At 39.4% G+C, this 21,309-nt stretch overlaps 1 protein-coding gene across 4 annotated transcripts in view; it reads right to left on the reverse strand.

Annotated features, from left to right (window-relative positions):
- The window catches only part of GRXCR1 (glutaredoxin and cysteine rich domain containing 1), a 296,334-nt gene that overhangs the window by 238,415 nt on the left and 36,610 nt on the right, over positions 1-21,309 (reverse strand). The window lies entirely within an intron of this gene.

The raw sequence follows: 21,309 nt of genomic DNA on the forward strand, positions 1-21,309 counted from the left end.
AGAGTGCGTAGCACAACCCAATGTACCCATGTATCCCAAACATATTGCATGAAGACAAAAGGACACTGAAGAGGAACCTCTTAAGATTTTCCAATTATTGGCCATGTATATTTCAGAGATAGAGAGCAAGAACAGTATGCCTCTTTCTGGTTGTTTAAGGCATTATTTATGGAACTGTGACTTAATGAACACCATGCTTTCCATTCATTCCAGTGAGAGTTTAGTATCTCCTTATGAATTGGAGCCCCAGGAAGCTCTTTGATATGTCTATTAATTAGTTTTGCCAATTAGCAGGGAAAATGACCATATAAATGACCACAAAAAGATTAGAAATACCTAGTGGTTAAAGGAAATACCCAGAACAACCCTGTGGTCTGTCTTTACCCAGCTTTATGCACCAGGGAAATCAACTGTTCAACAGTGTAGTGCATAGACTCTGGACTAGACATCTGGGTACAAATCTTACTTCTGGCACTTACTAGCTATGTGACCTTGAGCAAACCATTTGACCTTTCTGTATTTCACTTGTTTCTTGAGCAATATGGTAGTGACAACAGTACTTGTTCCCTGACTTTTATGCAGATTAAATATGTTAATACCTGTAGACTGTTGGGAACAATGCCTGGCGCATTCTAAATACAAATGCTAGCCATTATTAGAAATTTGTAACTGAACAGTAAACTATTTTGTTGTGATGTTAAGTGTTGATGTGAAACAAGTGTATTTCTTTGTTGGCATGGAGTGGGCAGTGAAGCAGCTGGCCATACATTCTATCCAATAAGATTCCTAAAAGGAAATCACTGCCCTCTCTCTCTCTCTCTCTCTCTCTCTGGGGTAGCTCCGCCCACCAGGGAGAGGTTCTCTGACCACACCGATCCTGTCAGAAACGTTTTGGGAAGAACTTTGCTAAACAGAAGAGCAGCCTAGAGCATACTCAGCTTACCAAGCCAGCCTCCTACGTCCCCTCAGTTAGCATGCACAGACTTCTTTTTGCCAGAGAGTTGAGACTATGGATCCCAACATCTACTAGGAACTTTCCCTCTAACCTCTTCTAAATTAAGGGAAGATGGGAACCAATCTCATTGTTGTGTTGTGTTGTTCAACCTGAAAGCACATGTGGATGTGCTTTCTTGCTGTTAGATACAACCAAAGTTGCAAGAACCCAAAAACACATCTGAAAACTAAGAGCCCTCAACCACCCTAATATACACCCTAAACTATTCTTCTGGTCCAGCCACTCTACAGATGATTTTATCAGTAATTGCAAAACAGAAAAGAATTTTAGAAAACCATAATTAAAAGCCACAAATTACAAATTCCACAAGATGAACAAAAGTTCACGAGGGTGGAGCAGGAAAATTACCATGTACTGGAGGAGGTAGATAAGCAAGAGGAAAGAGACTAAGGTTTAAGAAGATTTGACAATGGAAGCATAGGAACTGTGTCTTGAAGAGCATGTGACAATTTACAATGTTTTATCTGCCCTGAAAGAAGTAAGGAACAGACCCATTTCCAACCTTAAAAATAGCTCACTATAGCAGTGACTATACTAGAATCAACAGTATCATAGGAAGAGAGTGGCACTGAGAGCTTGGAAAGAGATTCACCTACTTACTTGCTCACTAAGCCCTGCGCACCCATCTTCTACAGGATCACTAAAGCAAGGGTAAGAGCCTATGGAAAGAGTACAGATGCATGTTTATTTATCTCATGACAAATGGACATGAGCACAGAACGGGAGTCTGCACAGATAGAACTAAAAGACAAGAATTTAGATTATAAAAATATTTAAGCATACAATAGCCTGTCTCTCACAACTTCACACTGAATGATTTTTATTGCCACTCATGTCAGTTGTGACCTTGCATATCTCATTGTAATTAAATCCTTTTTAAAAAATTTGTCAGTTAACACGATCTGTAGTGCTCAGAGGTAATAGTAACACAGCTACCAAGAAAGAAACAGTTGCCCCTGACATTCAGAATTGGCAAATACCTAGGTGTGGAGTTATTGCCTGTTCCCACGTGTGATGTACATGTGGATAGGGATGAGTAGAATTAATTGTCAATTATATATACATTTAGTTATATTTGCAGCAATGCGATACTTCTAAAGATATAAGAGAGATGATATACAGTGCCTAATTTTATGCCCCCTTGCCCGGAAGACTAAAATCTATTTGGGAAGGTAAAACATGTATCTGTGAAAGAATAAGTAAATCACTGTGCAAGATGGTACACAATTAAATGTCAAAATGAATGCCAGAAGCCATAATATTCCTGAGGGAAACCACTATGAGCTGGAGCAATAGCAGACCTTGTCACAAGAGGAGAGGCATGGGCTAGAACATGAAGAACATGTATTATTTACATAAAACAGAAAAGATTTAATGGGGCACCTGTGTGGCTCAGTCAGTTAAACATTTGACTCTTGATCTTAGCTAAGGTCTTGATACCAGGGTTTTGAGTTCGAGCCCCATGTTGGGCCCCATGCTGGGCGTGGAAACTACTTAAAAAAATTTAATATGCAGTCATATTAAATTAAATTAAATTAAATTAAATTAAATTAAATTAAATTAAATCTCTCAGTCGGAGAGAATACAGTCAAGAAAGGCCAACTCAAGAAAGTTATCTCTACAAGTGAGGACATAAAGAGAGTATTGGAGAGGCCAAAGATAAGGATCTGATTAGATTATTAGATAGACTGAAAAGCCAAAGTTGGGAATTTGGGACTTTTCCTATAGTCAAGAAAGAATCACTTATACCTTCCAAGGCAAAGCAGAATATAGAGAATCTAGTTTGGTTTGCTTTTACTTGGTTGGTTTTTAGGTACCCTTGTCTGTTCTAATGAATGGGAATACGAATAACACCAAATAGCAAGCCAAAAACCATGTAAATTTGCCTTTGGATGGCATTACATGTATGATTCGATACTTTCTTGAGAGAGTAATTCCTATAAATTCTACTGTAAGAAATGAAATAAGAAAAAAAAAAATTCTCCTCCCAATTCATCCCTCTACCTTTTCTGCAAGACCCACCTAGCTCAGGAATTTTATAGGACTAGACATCTCTTGCACCAGAGAAAAATTAGCTAGGCTTTGTTTTGAAAGCCTAGGTACAAAGTTCTATCCGATTATCAGAAAAGGAGGGGGTTTGATGGTTATGTAGAAAGAGAGGGTACAACATAGGGAGAATTGGTTCACCAAAGAGTGAAGGGATTGGGAGGAAGTTTCACTTTGTGGACAGCATAGGGAAGGGTTTCTCATGTTTCACCAATATTCCTAGGTATGGCAGGACCTCCTCGAGTTCAGCATGTATAGATACCTTGGACACTGAGCAAAAGGCCCTGATAGTCAAGACTGGAACAGCATAAAACTTTGGGACTATGGGTGATGGATCCCCTGACACTTAAGGAGACAAAAAAGCAGCTTAGCCAATGACCATGAAACTAAGACCAGAGGTAGTCTTCAAATAGGCTTCTTAAAATAGGCTGAATTTCTTAAAATCATTGAAGTAGTTTTCCCCATAAACTCTTTTGGGTGGGGAACCATATCAATGAAAGTTGATTTAGAAAAATAAAGAAATATGATATTTGTCACAATTGAGGCCAATGGAGCAAATTTATAACCTTGTTCTCTTTTTCTCTTATTCTCTTAGAGTAGCACACCAACTCATTCCTTGGATGAAAATTAAGTCTTGAAGTTGGGTAAGGGGACAGAATCTTCCATAAATTGAAGGGATGCACAGTGAGTGAGAGGCCACAACCTCGCACCCCCCACTACTGAAGGTATTATCAGACAGCTGAGTTTGTGCAAGTGTAAAGGCACCCATGCAAACGTGTAACCAGCCATGTATGTTGAATGCCACTCATTAATCAGGGGAAAATCACTTCTACCGTTGTTATGCCAATTTATAAACTCTACTATAAACTTATTTCCAGCTTTACTGAAGTATAATGGACAAATAAAATCATATGCGTTTGAAGTGTACATGTGATGATCACATTGTGAGGGGATTACCACAATCGAGTTAATTAATTCATCCATCACCTCATAGTTAGACCCTGTTTTGTGTGTGCAGTAAGAATGTGTGAGATCTCCTCTCTGCGAATTCAAGTATACAATACAGTATTATTGACTACAGTCACCATGCTGTATATTAGAACCTTAGAACTTATTTATCTTATAACTTCAACTTTGTTCCCTTTGACCTACATCTCCCCATTTCTCCTAACCCCTAGACTCTGGCAACCACCATTCTACTATCCATTTCTATGAGATTGGCTTTTCTTTTCTTTTCTCTTTTTTTAGATTCCACCTATAAGTGACACCATACAGTATTTGTCTTTCTCTGTTTGGCTTGAAATAAATTATATATTTATTATAATTTATTATAATCTAATTATAATTATAACTAGAATTATTATAATGCCCTCCAGATTCATCCATATTGTCACAAATGTCAGGGTTTCCTTCTTTTTGTATGGCTTAATATATCATTTATAACACATTATATATGTGTGTATATACATATATATGCATATATAACATATATATACATATTATATATTCTATATTTCATATATATATATATATACACATATATATATATAACATGTATCACATTTTCTTTATCCATTCATCTCTCAATGGACACCTAAGTCGTGTCCATATCTTGGTTATTGTGAATAATGCTGCAATAAACATGGGAATGCATACATCTCTTCTAGATACTGATTTTTTTCTTTTGTATATATACCAAGAAGTGAGATTGCTGAATCATATGGTAGTTCTGTTTTAATTTTTTGAGGAACCTCTGTATTGTTTTCCACAGTGGTGGTACCATTCAGGTACAAATTTTGATAATGATATTTAAAATGCTAAGTGCTAGGGACTAAATGATTATGTCCCTCCCCAAAAATTATAAATGGAAGCCCTGGGGCACCTGGGTGGTTCAGATGGTTAGGCGTCTGCCTTCAGCTCCGGTCATGATCCCAGGGTCCTGGGATAGAGCCCTACATTGGGCTCCTTGCTCAGCAGGAAACCTGCTTCTCCCTCTGCCTCTACCACTCCCCCTGCATATGCTCTCACTCTCTCTCTTTCTCTCTCTCTCAAATAAATAAAATATTTAAAAAAAAAAAAATGGAAGCCTAATCCTCAATGCGATGGTGTTTGGAAGTGGAGCCTAGAGATTAAGATGAGGTCATAACAGTAGAGCCCCACAATGGGATTAGTGCCCTTATAAAAAGAGGAAGAAAGCAGAGTTCTATCTGTCTCTGCCATATGAGGACACAGCAAGAAGGTGGGCCATTGCAAACCAAGAAGAGGGTCCTAACCAGACACAGATTCTGCTAGCACTTGATTTTTGACTTCTCAGCTTTCAGAACTGTGAGAAATAAATGTTATTTGAGCCATCCAATCTAAGTTAGCCCAAACTAACTGAGAAAATAAGTAACTACCTCTAGATGCTTGTGGATTCTTCTTAGGGTCTTTCAGATGCCATCCCTAATATATAGAGTTTACTTGTATATGGACCCAGATAATGCTGTTTATCCTGAGATAATTTCAAAATAAATTATAGACTATAAAATATTAGGGTGTTGTGTTCTATGCATTCTTTTCCAATAATTGTTAATATATGCAAAATTGTTACATTTAACTAGGATAAACATCTATTTTAAAGACGAGAAAACAGAAATCTACTTACTAGTTTTGTGATTATTTTAAGCCTCACATGTTTTATTTATATAATATGGTCATTGTGTTAAATACATATGATAACGAATATAAAGTTCTTTTCTCAGTGCCAGGCATTCAGGAAAAATTCAATCAATTATAATTGCAACATTCCAAATGAAATATAAATGAATTAAAGACTTTTTAAGCCCTCACTTTAATATCTGAGGACACTGCCTATCAGCAGTAATCGAATTTCACCCTTAGATAAAAGCTTAGAGCTAATTTAAGAATAATTCCTCCAAGAAACTGAAGTTTAAAGAAGGTTTTGATTTGCTTGAGATAGTATAGAAAATCTTATTATAGCTAAAGTCTGACAAAGGTCTAATATTGGCCAATAAAACCGAACTAGCACATTTATGAATTAAATCCTCTTTCTGTTTTAGTTAATATAACTCTACTCGGTGTACCACATCCCAAGAATGTTCCATCCCAGATACCTGTGTTTCTTAGAAGCCATCCCAAGCTTCCTACTATGTCAGCTTGTTCATTTCCCTCTGCTCTTTCCATTATCCTCCTTTTGTCCTAATGTCAAGAGATGAATGACATCATTCTAGAGCATTGCCTGGTGGCCCTATCTCTGGCTTTATCCTACCACTACCGCTCTCAATCCTGGTCCAATCCCAGGTTAGTTCCCTACCGACTCACCAGTTGGCAAAAAATCAATGTGTGTCTAGCCCTGGGAACTACAAGGGTTAAAATGGAAATGGCAATGTAGAAACCCAAAGTCAAAGGCTCACTTCCTACTCTTGGTACAAGACTCAATTCAGGAAGAATATGCCCAATGATGCCAGCAGACATTGGGAATTTTACAGAGCGTGCTGAGTAATTTTTGGCCTTTCCACAATTTCTGGCATGCACAGTGCATTCAAAGGCTATTAATCCATCAATGATTCTTTTTCTCAAATTACTAAAACTCCAACATCCAAACTTTTTTTCCTTTCCTAGTCTTTGTTTCGAAACAGACATTAGAGAGAGTCTAATTCAGTCTCCCAAACAACATCAACCTTTGTAACACTCCCTTCAGGTACCAGTCAGCTACATTGTTTCAGATCCAGATATTAGAAGTCCATAGTTAGACTCAGCTGAAATCTATCATTCTGTAACTCTCAGCTGCTGATCAGAAAATCAATCCTAAAACCGAAGTCTTTCAAATTTGGTAAGAATCTTAAGAGTATTCTGTTCTCTAGAATTTCCACAAACAAATTGAATTTCTTTCCACATCAGAGCCCATATTAGTTAGCTTTTACTGAATAACAAATCATCCCAAACACACACTTAGTATTTCTCATGATTTTGAGGGTCAGCTGGGTAAGGCTTGCGGTCTGGCTGGCTCGGCGGTGGCAGGGTGGTCTAGGATGGTAGTGACCATCCTGATTCACACATCTGGCAGTTATTAGGCTCGTGGTTCTAGAGGTGGCCACAGCTGAGACAGCTGGCACTCTGGGCTTCTTCATATGATAGTTTCAAGGTAATTAAGATCAATGCTTTTCCAGCTTCTGATGTACCATGGTTGCTAATTTGGCCAAGGCAAATCGCACAAGTGTACCGGGTTTGACGGTGTCCCCGCTAAGATTCGGGTCCTACCCAGAAACACACAATGTGACTTTATTTGGAAATAATGTTATTGTCAGTGTAATTAGTCAGGTTAAAGTGAGGTCATCCTGGAGTACAGTGGGCCTTTAAACCAATACAACATATATCCTTGTATGAAGAAAAGAAGAGACACAGAAACACAAAGGAAGAATGCCATGTGATGATTCAAAGAGCCTGAGGATTGCCAGCAACATCAGAAGCTAAGGGAAACGCATAGAACAGATCCTTCCCTAGAGCCTTCAGAAAGAGCACAGCCTTGCCAAAACCTTGACTTCGGACTTGTAGCATCCGAACTGTAAGAGAATACATTTCTATTTTTTGAAACTACTCAGTTTGTGGTTGGTTGTTATGCAGCCCCAGGAAACCAGAGACTCAAGGGAGGCTCTGGAAACATGTTCCTGCTTTGTCAGCTCTGCTGTGGGTATGAGCAAGAGAGAAAAGGGTTGGTAATGGCTGTTGGGTATAGTTCATGAGCAACCAACCAAGAGCATCTAACATACCGCCCCAGAAACACATGATATTTTGAGGCAAACAGACTGATGTGGTCACTACCATATACAGGATTTCTAGAGATGACAATTAGCAAGCAATGTGTTCATCATATAGGATAGGGGATAGAGAATAGTAATTAAGCATGGGGGCTCTGAAAGCAAACTTTCTGAGTTCCAATTCCACCTTATAATTTACCAGGTATATCACCATGGATAAATTACTTAACTTCTCCTGTCTCAGGTCTTCCATCTTAAAGATAGTAATTGTACCCACCCATAGGGTTGTTAAATGTATTGCACTTGTTGCAATGTCTGCTGCATGGTAAATTCCCTATGCACTTCCACTCTGGAATAAGGTAAGGTCCAAAGATGGACAGGAACAACAATGTTATAGCACATGAATTTACATTAAAAACCTGGAAGAACACTTAAGAAACAACTAAAAGTGATTACCTGTGGTAGGGAAACGGATTTTTAGTGAATACGTTTTATATATTTGAGTTATGTGAATGTGTATTATCTAGTCAAAAAAATCTTTAAAGTCCCCATTATGTATTTATGTCAATTATATTTATTATTTCACAAAAGCATGAGGAAAATATTTTCCAAAATGTTAACAATGGTTGTCTTCGGATGATTGAATAAAGCACTTTATTTATGTGTTTTTACTTTTCCGGAACTCTTTTGTGGTAAGCAGGATAATCCACCCTCCAACCCCCATCAAGAAAGATGTCTGTGCCCTCCTAATCTCCAGAACCCATAAATGTGTCAGGTTACAGAGCAAAGAGGAATTAAAGTTGTGCAGATGGAATGAAGGTGGCTAATAGTTGGTCCTTTAAATAGAAAGATTCTCCCAGATCATCTGGGTGGACGCAATATAGTCATGAGTCCTTAAATATGGAAGAGAGAAACAGAAGAGTCAGAGTGATGCCATGTGAGAAACACTGAGTGGCCACTGCTGGTGGGGCGAGGTGGCAAGGGACAATGTGCCAAGGCGGCCTGCAGTGGACAGAAGCTGTAGAAGGCGAGAAAATGGATTCTGCCCTGGAACCTTCAGGAAGGAACAGAGCTCTGCCAGCTCTTTGATTTTAACCCAATGAGCCCCATTTTGGAGCTCTGACCTCCAGAACTTAAAACAGTAAGTTCGTGTTGTTTGAAGCTGCTAAATTTATGATAATTTGTAGCAACAGGATACTAATACATTCCTTCTGTGTTAAATAATGAGAAATGTACATATTATAACAATCAGAAAAAAATAAGATAAAAAAATGTATATATACATACAAACCTGAAATGTGACCAGAGTACTAAGTTACATTTGTTTGTGCGTATGAGAGGCATCGATGAGATGATATACACCAGTAACTTGTGATTATTCAGGGACTTGGTCCCAGGGCACACAGGCAGTCTTCAGAAGGCACAAAGAGGCAAGTGTGTGCTCCCACACTTCTGGCATTGTTACTTTTCATTCTACTCATTCTGTAGCTGTTCACCTACTGTGCCACAGGCAGCAAGCATCCCATATATGCCCAGCCTTCAGCACAAGTGCAGATTTTACAAGAAATAATAAAATCAAAATATGAAAAGGAAAGACATATCAAAAAGATATGCGCCAATACAACATCATTGTTTGAACAGCAGGAAATGTTCTGAGGCACCCGACAGAAATCTGTTTCTAATGTGATGCACCTAGTTTTCCAGAGAACAGAAAATTGCCTGTTATAAATGCATTGTCATGATGACAATTGGAAAAAGAATGAAATTGGACCAAATTCCTTTGCAGTTCATTGTACCTTTGAAACCTAGAGTCCTAAAAGACCTGTACATCATAGTAGCTTGATGTTTTCTAAAGATGAGAAATAAAAGCAGTTGAAAAATCTTTAAAGAACAGAAGCTAAGTCGTTCTTGTAAGAAAAGTGTCTACCTCAAGCTTTTTCTTAAACTGTATATTTCCTTCTTGATTATGAAAGTAATACATGCTCATTATAGAAAATTCAGAGAATACAGAAACGTACCTAGAAAAAAATATTAATCATTCATATCCAGAGGAAACCACTGCTAAAATTTTTGCTATAGTTTCTCCCATTTTATAGGCTTTTTTTCATAGTAAAGATATAATAGAATATAGTATGTAGAATTTTTAGCTTCCTTCTGTTAACATTAAAACAGTAGCCTTTAACTCAGAATGTAAAATTATAAAGCCATAATTTTTATATTGTATAACTTTTATATTTGCATCCATTATGTGACTGTACCAAAATATATTTACTTTCTCTAGTGTTGAATAATTAGGTTGTTTCTAACTGTTCACCATTTATAAGTAATGCTGCAACAAATAACTTATATATAGTTTTTTCTACATTAAGGATTATTTCTTTAGGATCAAGAAGTGGAATAAAATAATTCAGAAGTGGAATAGCTGAACTGAAATATAAGAACATTTTTGAAAATTTAATACATATTGCTAAAATTCTTCGTAAAGATAGATGGATGGATAGATAGATAGATATCCTCAAGCAAAGCTTGAGATAGTCTGTATTACCAACTCTTGCAAGTACTGGGTATTATTGCCTTTTTTTTTTTTTTCAGTTCCTTGATCTTTTATTTTAAAGCCATCATACTGAAATCCACGGACATTGGTTCATTAATTTGAGCATAATTAAAAGCTAACAATTCTAAATTATAGCAAATGGATCAAAAGTAGATATAATTTGTCTTTTCAGGTCCCTCTGCCTAGAGCTGAAACAGATCTGGGGTCAAACTACATTGGATTTATATCCCATCTTCACCATTTCTTAGTTAAGTAATCTTGGGCAGATACCTCTCTAACCCTCAATATTCTCATCTCTAAAATGGAAGAGAAAATAAAAATTTACTCCAAAACATAGAGTTGTGATGAGCACTTAATGAGATAATCCTTGTAGCATGCTTACTGTAATATCTGCCACATGGTAAATAATCAGTGGTAGCTATCATCATCATTACAATTAAAGTGCCACTGCACCTATTAGTAATGTATTTACATCCTTCCTGCAAAACACATCTAAGTCCCGCCTTATCCGAAACCTCAGACTCCACATGGAGAAAGTCATCTTGGGAGATAGGCTTTGTGCAATTTATTTGTCGTGTATTCTATGCCACCATTATAATTATCCCTTCATTCCCCATCACCCCAACAAGTCTACACATTACTCAGTACACAAAAATGTACTCTTAATCACCTTTGTCTGTTTCACCCATTTCCCCACCCACCTCCCCTCTGGCAACCACCAGTTTGTTCTCTGTATTTGAGTCTGTTTATCTTTTTTTCATTGTTCACTTGTTTCTTAAATTCCACATATGAGTGAAATCACATGGTATTTCCCTTCCTCCGTCTGACTTATTCCGCTTAAACTTTATACCTTCTAAGTCCATCCATATGTTGTGGCAAATGGCAAGATCTCATTCTTTTCATGGCTGAGTAATATTCCTCTGTGTGTGTGTGTGTGTGTGTGTGTGTGTGTGTGTATACCACTTCCTCTTTACCCCTTCATCTATTGATGGACACTTAGGTTGCTTCTATATCTTAACTATTGTAAATAATGCTGCAATAAACATAGGGGTGCATGTATCTTTTTGAATTAATATCTTTGTTTTCTTTGGGCAAATAGCTAGTTGTGGAATTGAGGGATGGTACGATCATTCTATTTTTAATTTTTTTAGGAACTTCCAATACTGTTTTTTTATGGTGGCTGCACCACTTTGCATTCCCACTAGTAGTGCAAGAGCGTTCTATTTTCTCCACGCCCTCACCAGCACTCATTATTTCTTGTCCTTTTTATTCTAACCATTCTGACAAGTGTGAAGTGATATCTCATTGTGGTTTTGACTTGCATTTCCCTGATGATGAGTGATATTGAGCACCTTTTCATGTGTCTGTTGGCCATCTATAGGTCTTCTTTGGAAAAAAATGTCTATTCAGGTCCTCTGCACATTTTTTAATGGGATTATTATTTTTTTTTTTTTTGGTATTGAGTTATATAAGTTCTTTAGGTACTTTGGATATAATCCCTTATCAGATGTGTCATTTGCAACTACCTTCTGCCATTCAAGAGGTTGCCTTTGCATTTTACTGATGGTTTTACTACTTTAAAATCTTTGTCAATCTGATGAACAGAAAGTATTTTATATTTATTAAAATTTATTTTTTAGTTAGGTTAAACACTTTGTTCACTTTATGTGTCCTTTTTTGTAAAAATTCTAGTTGCAACATTATTGATTCATTGTTTGGGTTAATTTATATTAGAGTTTACAGCAGAGGCAAGGGAGATACTGAGTGAATGACAAAAGTGAATAGTTTATTATGTCAGTTTCAGGTCAGATACACCCAGAGAGCACCTTCTCTGACAAGCAAGTAATACCAACCACATAAAATCTGTAGAGAGTCTGATTTCTGCCTCCAGAGAAGCCCTTCCAAATATCACCCCCTAATGCAATGTTTGCACTCACAAAAAATGCTTAGTGAATGGCAGGAAATGAATTGCTACCGACACTTTCTTAAAAATTCTTACTTTCAAGAGCAAGTTGATGGTTCTGAAGAAGTCCAACTATACCATACCTGGGCAATCTCTAACAGAGCAAATGGAGGGAGGCAGATCAGAGCCAAGCACATGCTGTAGTGGAGAGACTGTTCCCTAGTCCAGTGGATGCCCATGGAGATAATTCCTTTTCAAAGAGAGAGGGTCCCTAAGAGCTACCATTGTGAGATGAAGAACTGATTTTCACCAGTTATTTGTTCTCAAGAATATGAATCACAAATGGATTTGCATTAATGACATTTTTAGAGTGGCTTCATATAATTTTCATTGCATACTTTGTATATTGACTCTTCACCCTGTTATCAGCTTGGTTTGACTTAAGAACAAAGTAACGGGAGAAAAAAGAACAAAGTAACAAGCACACTAGGGTTTGTTTGTTTGTTTTGGTTTTTTGTTTTTGCTTGGGAGTAGTTAAAGGAAGGCAAATGGATGATTTCATAAAAATAAAACTCAAGATGGTATTAAGTTTTGTGGTAATGGGGTGCAGGGGGCAGGTGGCATGGAGAGTTCTAGGTGGTTTTCCAGGTCCAAATCTCATCCACTTGAGAATTAAAAGAAAAAAAAAATGTATGGCATGAAACAACAGAGAAGGTCCCTTATTGAGCAAGATACCTTATTGGTAGTTTTATATGATATCTATTCCCTGAGACTTCCATTGCCTGCTTAGAATAATATATAAGCAACAGGGGCGCCTGGGTGGCACAGCGGTTAAGCGTCTGCCTTCGGCTCAGGGCGTGGTCCTGGCGTGATGGGATCGAGCCCCATATCAGGCTCTTCTGCTATGAGCCTGCTTCTTCCTCTCCCACTCCCCCTGCTTGTGTTCCCTCTCTCGCTGGCTGTCTCTATCTCTGTCGAATAAATAAATAAAATCTTTAAAAAAAAAAAAGAATAATATATAAGCAACAAAATAGTACTTCACTTTTAGAACCCTTTAAAAAAAAAAACTAAAGATTTGTGTAAGACAGAAGCCATGTTCATTATTTAGGATTACTTTGGTTTCATCTGAAACAGAACGCCACTAAAAATGCTTAAACAATAAGGTATTATTATCTCAAAAATAAGTAGCAAATTATGCTGGTCCAGGGTGATTAATTTATGGGTCAACAATGATGGGACTCTAGGTGGCATTTCTGACTTTTGGAGCTATCCTCTTAAGGTTTTCAGATAGCTGTCGTAACTCCAAATATTATCTCCTCAAACAACAATGTCCAATTCGACATTTTATTGGGAAAGTATTTCCCAGAAGCCCACAGAAGAAATCACCTAGAGTGGATTGATTGGTCAGAACTGGTCACAAACCCCACCCTAAACTATTAGTAAAGGGGAACAGGATTACACTAATTGTCTTAAACCAATCATGATTTGCTCCTGGGCTGGACTTACTACTCCCCAAACACCTTGACAAAATCTGGGTTCTGTTGGCAAGGAAAGAGCAGCGGAATGGCTGATGTGCTAGCAACCAAGTGTATACCCTATCACGTCTTATTCAATTTACATTTCCCCAGAATCTAGTGAAGTACAAAGCAAATATGTATAGACTAAGTTAATAAATTAGAACAAATATTGGAATACCTTTGTAAAATATCACTGGCACATTACATGTACTAAGATGACTCATTTTGTAGAATACTAAAAGGCAACGCTCAACAAAATAAATTTGTAATTATTTCTTTGAATGACGAAATACCTTGAATTTGACAGTATTAGAAGGTGAAGGAGGGTCAGTAAAGTATCTTCCAGCAGAGAAGGCACTTTAAGACCCAAAAACAAAGCAAGCTACTCCATACCATTTACACCGGTTTTATTTTAGGGTAACTTACTAATAGGAAGGATCCGGCAGACCCAGGATCCAAGCACTACACACCTATCCTCTGCCCCCATTCTTCACAGCTATTCTCTACCCAGTCCAGACCTTAATCCCAAGCTTTTATGGAATGAGGGGCACGGTGGTAAGGTCACAGGGTAGTTATCTAAAGTGGACCTCTGGGGCACCTGGGTGGCTCACTTGGTTAAGTGTTATGATCCCAGGGTCCTGGGATGGAGCCCTGGGTCAGGTTCCCTGCTCAGTGGGGAATCTGCTTTTCCCTCTGCAACCCCCTCCCCACTAGTACTCTCTCTCTCTCTCTCTCTCTCGCTCACTCAAAAAATAAATTAAAAAATAAAATCTTTAAAAAAAATAAAGTGGATCTTTGTGTCAGTCATTTCTACTAGATACCTAAAATGGGGCGTGGTTTGCACCAGTCATTCCTTCTAGTTATCTAAAGTAGAGCCTTCTGAGAGCAACTTTAGGGAAGATCAGAACAAGCCTCCTTGAATTCCAGTCAGGGCATACATTAACCTCCATGGGGCCTGGAACACGGAGCCCTAGGGAGGTTACTGCATGGACATGAGCAAGAGGGAGGGCCAAAGACGGAGTCAGTGCTGTCAGCACTCCTACAGACAGCATCAGAAATCTTTGAGATTTAAACACATACACACACACACACCCAACAGACTATACTGGTTTGACAAATTTGGGGAGATTAGGTTGGAGGAAACATAAGGAAAACATTCGAAATTGTGCCACACAACCTCTACCAATTACCTTTACACTGGAGCAAACACTGATGCTGCTTTTCTTATTTTCATATAATGAAGCTACCTTAATAGCACCGAATGAAGGAAAAAAAGATGATTAGATTCACTACCTGTTCAGCTGGCTCCCCTCTCGGCGCTCCCAACATAACTCTGTGGGACCATTTATCACACTGTAGCACAACTGATACTCCACGTCAGCCTCCCTCCCTCTTCCCTGAGGACGGAGACTGGTCATATTCAGCTCTGTATTCCTGGCAGCAGGTACCAGACACTCTGTGAAGTGTTTGCCCAAGACTCAGGCACCAGTGTCTACTGCGTAGCTTGTGCTGCCTCTCGGGGTATTTATGTCACTGATGAGTAACCCGCCCTTTTATATCTTCCTATTTCGCCACCTGGACTTGGCTCTGGCGAGAGGGACACTAGAGGGGGGAGGCTGCGAGGCTGGGGGACGAGGAAGAACAGACCTGCTCTTTCCTCTCTGCTTTCTATTCCTGTGAGCAGTGCTTTCTTGTGGCAGCAGCCGAACCCAACTGGCAGTTTTTCCAATACGTGAAGCAGCAGTTTCAAGTTCCACCCTGTCCCGAGACTCCAGCACCAGGCAGGCCAGCACCTCTTCCTCAGGCCTCTCCTCCCACCTCCACACAGGCTGAGCAGAACCGCTCCTCAGAGGGCCGAGCTCCAGTGTCTTCTGGGACCCCACCCATTAGAAATTCCAGCCTCACTCCCTTATCCCCTCAGCCCTAGCTGGTTTTGGCAACTGCTCCTTCCAGAACACCTTCAAAGCCTCTTTCGGCCCTCTCAGTTACCTAGTTTCACAAACTTACACCTAGTTGACAATTTTTTATATTGAATTTCAGTATTCCAATTCCACGGTCCCTGACTGATAGAATGGAAAGTTCCCCCATTTTAGATGGCACTGAACATATACACCACAGAACTAATACACTGGTGCCTCATTCCGGGAAAATGTTGCTTTATATTATTTTTTGAGGAACTCTGGAGCTTAGTGGTGCTTGGGAGAGGCGTGGAAAAGGACCACTTATGGGGGCTCTAGGCCTTTTCACAATGACTCTAAACTGGCCCAAATTTGCATCAGCAAAGCAAAATCCCTACAGTTACCTGGGGCCTTTCCTGAAAAAGGTGATTTTGCAAACACCTATTCTTACTTAAACATGCCCCTCAGGGTTTCTCACACCCCCCCCCCCCCCCCGGCCTGACCCAAGTGCCTCCTTAAAGCCCCCTTCCATTAAAACGCAATAGCCCCGCAAAACAATTCCCGCAATCACAAGTCTCTCCCTCTGGCTCCAAGTCCAGTGGTGTGTTCCCATCCCCATGAGTTTGGTGCCCCAGGCAGTTCCTCCTCTCAGCTCCCCCATGCAGCCCCTCAGCAGACAAGGCACGCAAGAGAAACTGTTCTGCACAAAGTAGAAAATCACCTTTTAACAACTCTGAGGAGTTTACCAAAACGACCTCCTACAAATACCACATTGGATTATAATAACACTGAGCGTTAGGCTTGGATGCAAGCAGTATGCACAGGCTATCTCAGATGATGCCATAATGACGAAGATACTGTCTTCATCCTCACTTTTTCGTAAGGAAGCTGAGGCATACAGAGGTGATGTGATTTGCTCATTTTACTTTCCATCAGGTGCTAATCCCAAGCCATCTGGCCTTTAATCTTTCTACAATAGACGGATGCTCACACCAGACCTTGACAGCGAGAAGCCCTGACCTGGTGTCCTCACAATTCTCTGGAAAGTAAATGCAATCCAAGGCTTCTGTTTCTGTAATTGTTTTGGTTCAACACTTTCAGGCATGGCCTGCGAGTACGAAGTAAGTCGGAAAATGAGATGCTTGAAAACTTTGTGCAGCAACAGTATAAGAGTGGACTTTTACATTAGACCCATATAATTTGACTTTAACCACATAGCTTTGTGGGATATTTATGACAGGCTTTTAGGGCACAGTGCCAATTCTTAAGGATACTGGCACAAGATGAGACAATAAAACAGTTGCACATGGCAAAACAGAACGTAACTGCAGTTGAGTCAATGACAGACGTCTACCTGGGAGCTGCATGCATGAACACTTAACGGAATATCCAAGACTGGAAGTTGCCCATTAACTGATATACGTTATTAAAGATTTTACTTACTGGGGCGCCTAGGTGGCACAGCGGTTAAAGCTTCTGCCTTCGGCTCAGGGCGTGATCCTGGCGTTATGGGATCGAGCCCCACATCAGGCTCCTCCACTATGAGCCTGTTTCTTCCTCTCCCACTCCCCCTGCTTGTGTTCCCTCTCTCGCTGGCTGTCTCTATATATGTCAAATAAATAAATAAAATCTTTAAAAAAAAAAAAAGATTTTACTTACTTACTTATTTAGTTAGTTAGTTAGTTATTGAAAAAGAAAGAGAGAACAGGGGGGTGGGAGAGAGAGTGGGAGAGAATCTCCGGCAGACTGTCCTCTGAGCATGGAGCCCAATGTGGGGTTCGATCTCACGACCGTGAGATCATGACCTGAACCAAAACCAAGAGTCAGACACTCAACTGACTGAACCACCCAGGCGCCCCTAACTGATATAAGTTATTAACTGATATAAGAAAGTGAGTAAGTGGAGAGTCAGAGTTGCTCGACTTGTATCAAGTTGTACTCTGGAGAATTTTACCTGAGTCAAACTTTAGAAAGACAACAAAAAATAAAGAATTTAGGCAATAATCTGACACTGTCAGGGAGTGGTCTGGAGATTTATTATCTAGGAATGTTACAGAGAATGTTTGCCAGAACTTTAAAGATGGTCCAAATTGTATATTGATTTTTCAACTTCCTTCAATTTACTTCCATAGACAGTGTCTCTAAGCAACGTTAAAATCACACCATCTGAAAGAATATTTTGATCTACATAGTCCAAAGAGTTCACAAGCAAGTAGTATGAAATAGAAAGTGTTTAAGTGCGTGTGTATGAATGTGTGTGGTCTCTGCTTTATATAGCAATGGGGCCAACCCCTGCAGGCTCTGTTTCCCAGGCTCCCCTGTCAACTGGCTGCATGGAGAGAGATGGGAGGGCTGAGGAAGAGGGAAGCCGGGGTATTTCTCTCTCTGTCTCTCCACCTCAGTTTCTTTGTGGCTCCAGTTCCTCCTACCTAGACCCAGCAGGCTTCGGGCTTCTGCTGGGTATTCCAGCCGCTAGCCCAGGAATAGCACCGCCTCCCTTTGTTGAAAGAAGGTAGTATCTTCCTGCTGCTGGGAATCTCTGAGTTACCTCACCATCCCCCACCCCCTTGGGCCTCTCAACTCCTTCATGACCTGAGTAAATTAAATGTCCTCTCTTAGGCGCGCCTGGGTGGCTAAGTCCTTAAGCGTCTGCCTTCGGCTCAGGGCATGATCCCAGTGTTCTGGGATCGAGCCCCACATCAGGCTCCTCTGCTAGGAGCCTGCTTCTTCCTCTCCCACTCTCCCTGCTTGTGTTCCCTCTCTCGCTGGCTGTCTCTCTCTGTCAAATAAATAAATAAATAAATAAATAAATAAATAAATAAAATATTTAAAAAATAAATAAATAAATGTCCTCTCTTAAAAACATCAGAAGTAGTTTCTGTGTTACTGAACAGTGATACGGAGAGAAAGCTTTTCTTTTTCCTATTATTCCCTACCACATGGGAGGAGCTCCAATCATCAAACAATCGTGGCTTCTCTCTGTCCTGTACCCACTCACGCACTGACAGATGAAGAAATGAATTTAACAATGAGTGTGCAAGGAGAAACCAGGCACAGAGATCCCAGCCTCTCCCCTTCCCCTTTCCTCTGGACCTCCTTTCCTCTGGATATCAGCCCACCCTCACTCAGCATATGTTCTGCCCTGTTCTTAGCCCTATTGTGAGAGGGTCTGGCCCTAAAGAGGATTCTTTTTTTTTTTTTTCTAAGATTTTATTTATTTATTTGACAGAGAGAGCAAGAGAGCACAAGTCGGGGGAACAGCAGAGGGAGAGGAAGAAGCAGGCTCCCCGCCGAGCAGGGAGCCAGACGGGGGGCTCCATCCCAGGACCCTGGGATCATGACCTGAGCCCAAGGCAGGCACTTAACCATCTGAGCCACTCAGACGCCCCCTAAAGAGGATTCTTGCAGGTTTCCAGAGCTGTCTATGGCTGGGGAAATCTGCCTAATTTTACATCTCTGGATTAGGAAGCCCACGTGCCTACAGGTGTGAGCACATTGTGCTACAACAACATTCTCAGTATTAGAGGAAAGACTTTGCTTCTCTCATCTTCTATCACTCTCGCTTCTTATATCTCAATTAGTTCAAAACTCAAACATGAAGAGGGTCCTTGTCAGGACTCCTCAGAAACCCATATACATATATGTATATGTATAATATTCTAATTAATTGTATCCCTAAGTCACCAAGTCAATTAAAAATATAAGCTGACCCTACAGCTTGCATTGTGCCAAGAATTATTCTAAGTGTTTTACATATAACTCATTTAATCCTCAAGCCAATACATGTATCATGAAAATTCCTATTTTCCAGCCAAGGAAACAGAAACACAGAGATGTTATATAACTTGCCCAAGGTCACACAGATAATGAGCGGAAGAATCTATCAGCAAACTCCAAGAGTTGGGCAGTAGAAGCTACACCCTGAAGTACCATGCTATGCTGCCTACATTCACACTTTAACAGATGACTCTGTATTTCATTTAATTTGATTTCATTTTCAGTCCTATGGTATTTTCAAATACCTAGCATAAGCCAGCATACAGTCTCAGTTTTGCCTGCCTCAACTTTGCCATAAAATTCCGTATTATTTTCCTCTCCAAAAAGAATCGATTTCCTCTAAAGACATTACTAAGCAATGTCATTATTAAAACCAAGTTACATAGACTTACAATTAAATAAATTACATTAAAAACAGATAATAAATAATCAAAACTGACCACTTCCTAGTTGTTTTACTATATTTTACCATTATGTATGATCTTGAAGTTATTTACATTTATTGTACCTTTATGACGAAAATACTACAGAAAAATGTTCTACTGTGCATTACTTCCCAATTCTGGGTTCAATGACAATATATTGGTAGCTTGTAATGAGCCATGGTGGAGTATTTATGCCTCAGAAAGTGGCAAAAGTTAGAAACTAGACATTATTCTCTCCTGGAGAGCCTACGGTAAACACTTAGTACACCACTAGATAGCTGGTTGATAGATAAAAATAGGTAGATAGATGCATACACGTGTATATACATACATATGTAGGTATATAGATAGATCAACACTATTTTCCTTACAAAACACCTCCATATTTTAACAAAAATTCTTATACATTTCAGCAAGACTAAGGCATATTATATGTATTTCCCATTGGAATATAGAGCACATGGTTTCACACAGGACACGAAAAGTAAAACTCAAGCAATCCCCCTTTCCCATAAACAGACAACAATAAAGGGAACTAACAAAATGAACCATGGAGATCTGGCACAAAAGTCTCTTTGAAGAGTTTGGGGGAACTTGCTGAGCCAGCACAAGTCCCCGGGAGCACGTTTATATATTCTAAATTATAGGTGGTCAGCATAAACATTTTCCAATAGGAGCGTGCACTTAGAAAACTCTTCTCTAAATAAGAAAAATGATATTTTATATTGCAACGAAGGGTAGCCAATTTCTGTGTAAGATAGCAAGACCAAGCAAATTCGCAAAGCTTGTCAACTGAAAACTGGGGGCTGACTTTGTGCAGCACTCCTCTCCAGTGCCAACCTAAGCAGACGAAATCATTTTTAAAAAATGTAATGACACTGCATATCTCTGGGCTTTAATGACAACATACAGCAGTAACTACAGCTTGAGACCCCAAGGAATAGAGACAGCTCTGCTTCATGCTTTATTCCAGGCAGTCTGCATCTTCCACAAGAATATTTGCAAATAAAAAATAACTTTTTATATAGAACTTTAAAACGTTACCTGTTAGGACTGTAGTTACAAACATTAAAATAAACATAGGGTAGAAGCAATTAAATACAAATATTTACAATGTTCAAATAACTGTTCTCATGGCCAGGGAGATGCACTTTGCAGATATTTACCCTGTCATGGGAGAGACACAACTAAGTTTAACCTGGATAACCTGCCTTACCAGCTTGGAGTACAAATATGGTTACTCCTTTAATAATCCAATTACTCCACGCCTGAATTATCTGAGCCCTTTCTCCAGGAGAAATCGGGGGGCGGGGGCGAGTAGTCAGTTTAAGGAGGACCACTTGAAGTTCACAAGACAAAACTGGAGAGTTTGATCAGGACACTGTGAGCCTCAATTTATAATTTTTGTTACTTCTGT

This window comes from Ursus americanus, chromosome 8 (assembly GCF_024610735.1).
Source record: "Ursus americanus isolate L20-20 chromosome 8, mUrsAme1.1.p, whole genome shotgun sequence".
Lineage (NCBI taxonomy): Eukaryota > Metazoa > Chordata > Mammalia > Carnivora > Ursidae > Ursus > Ursus americanus.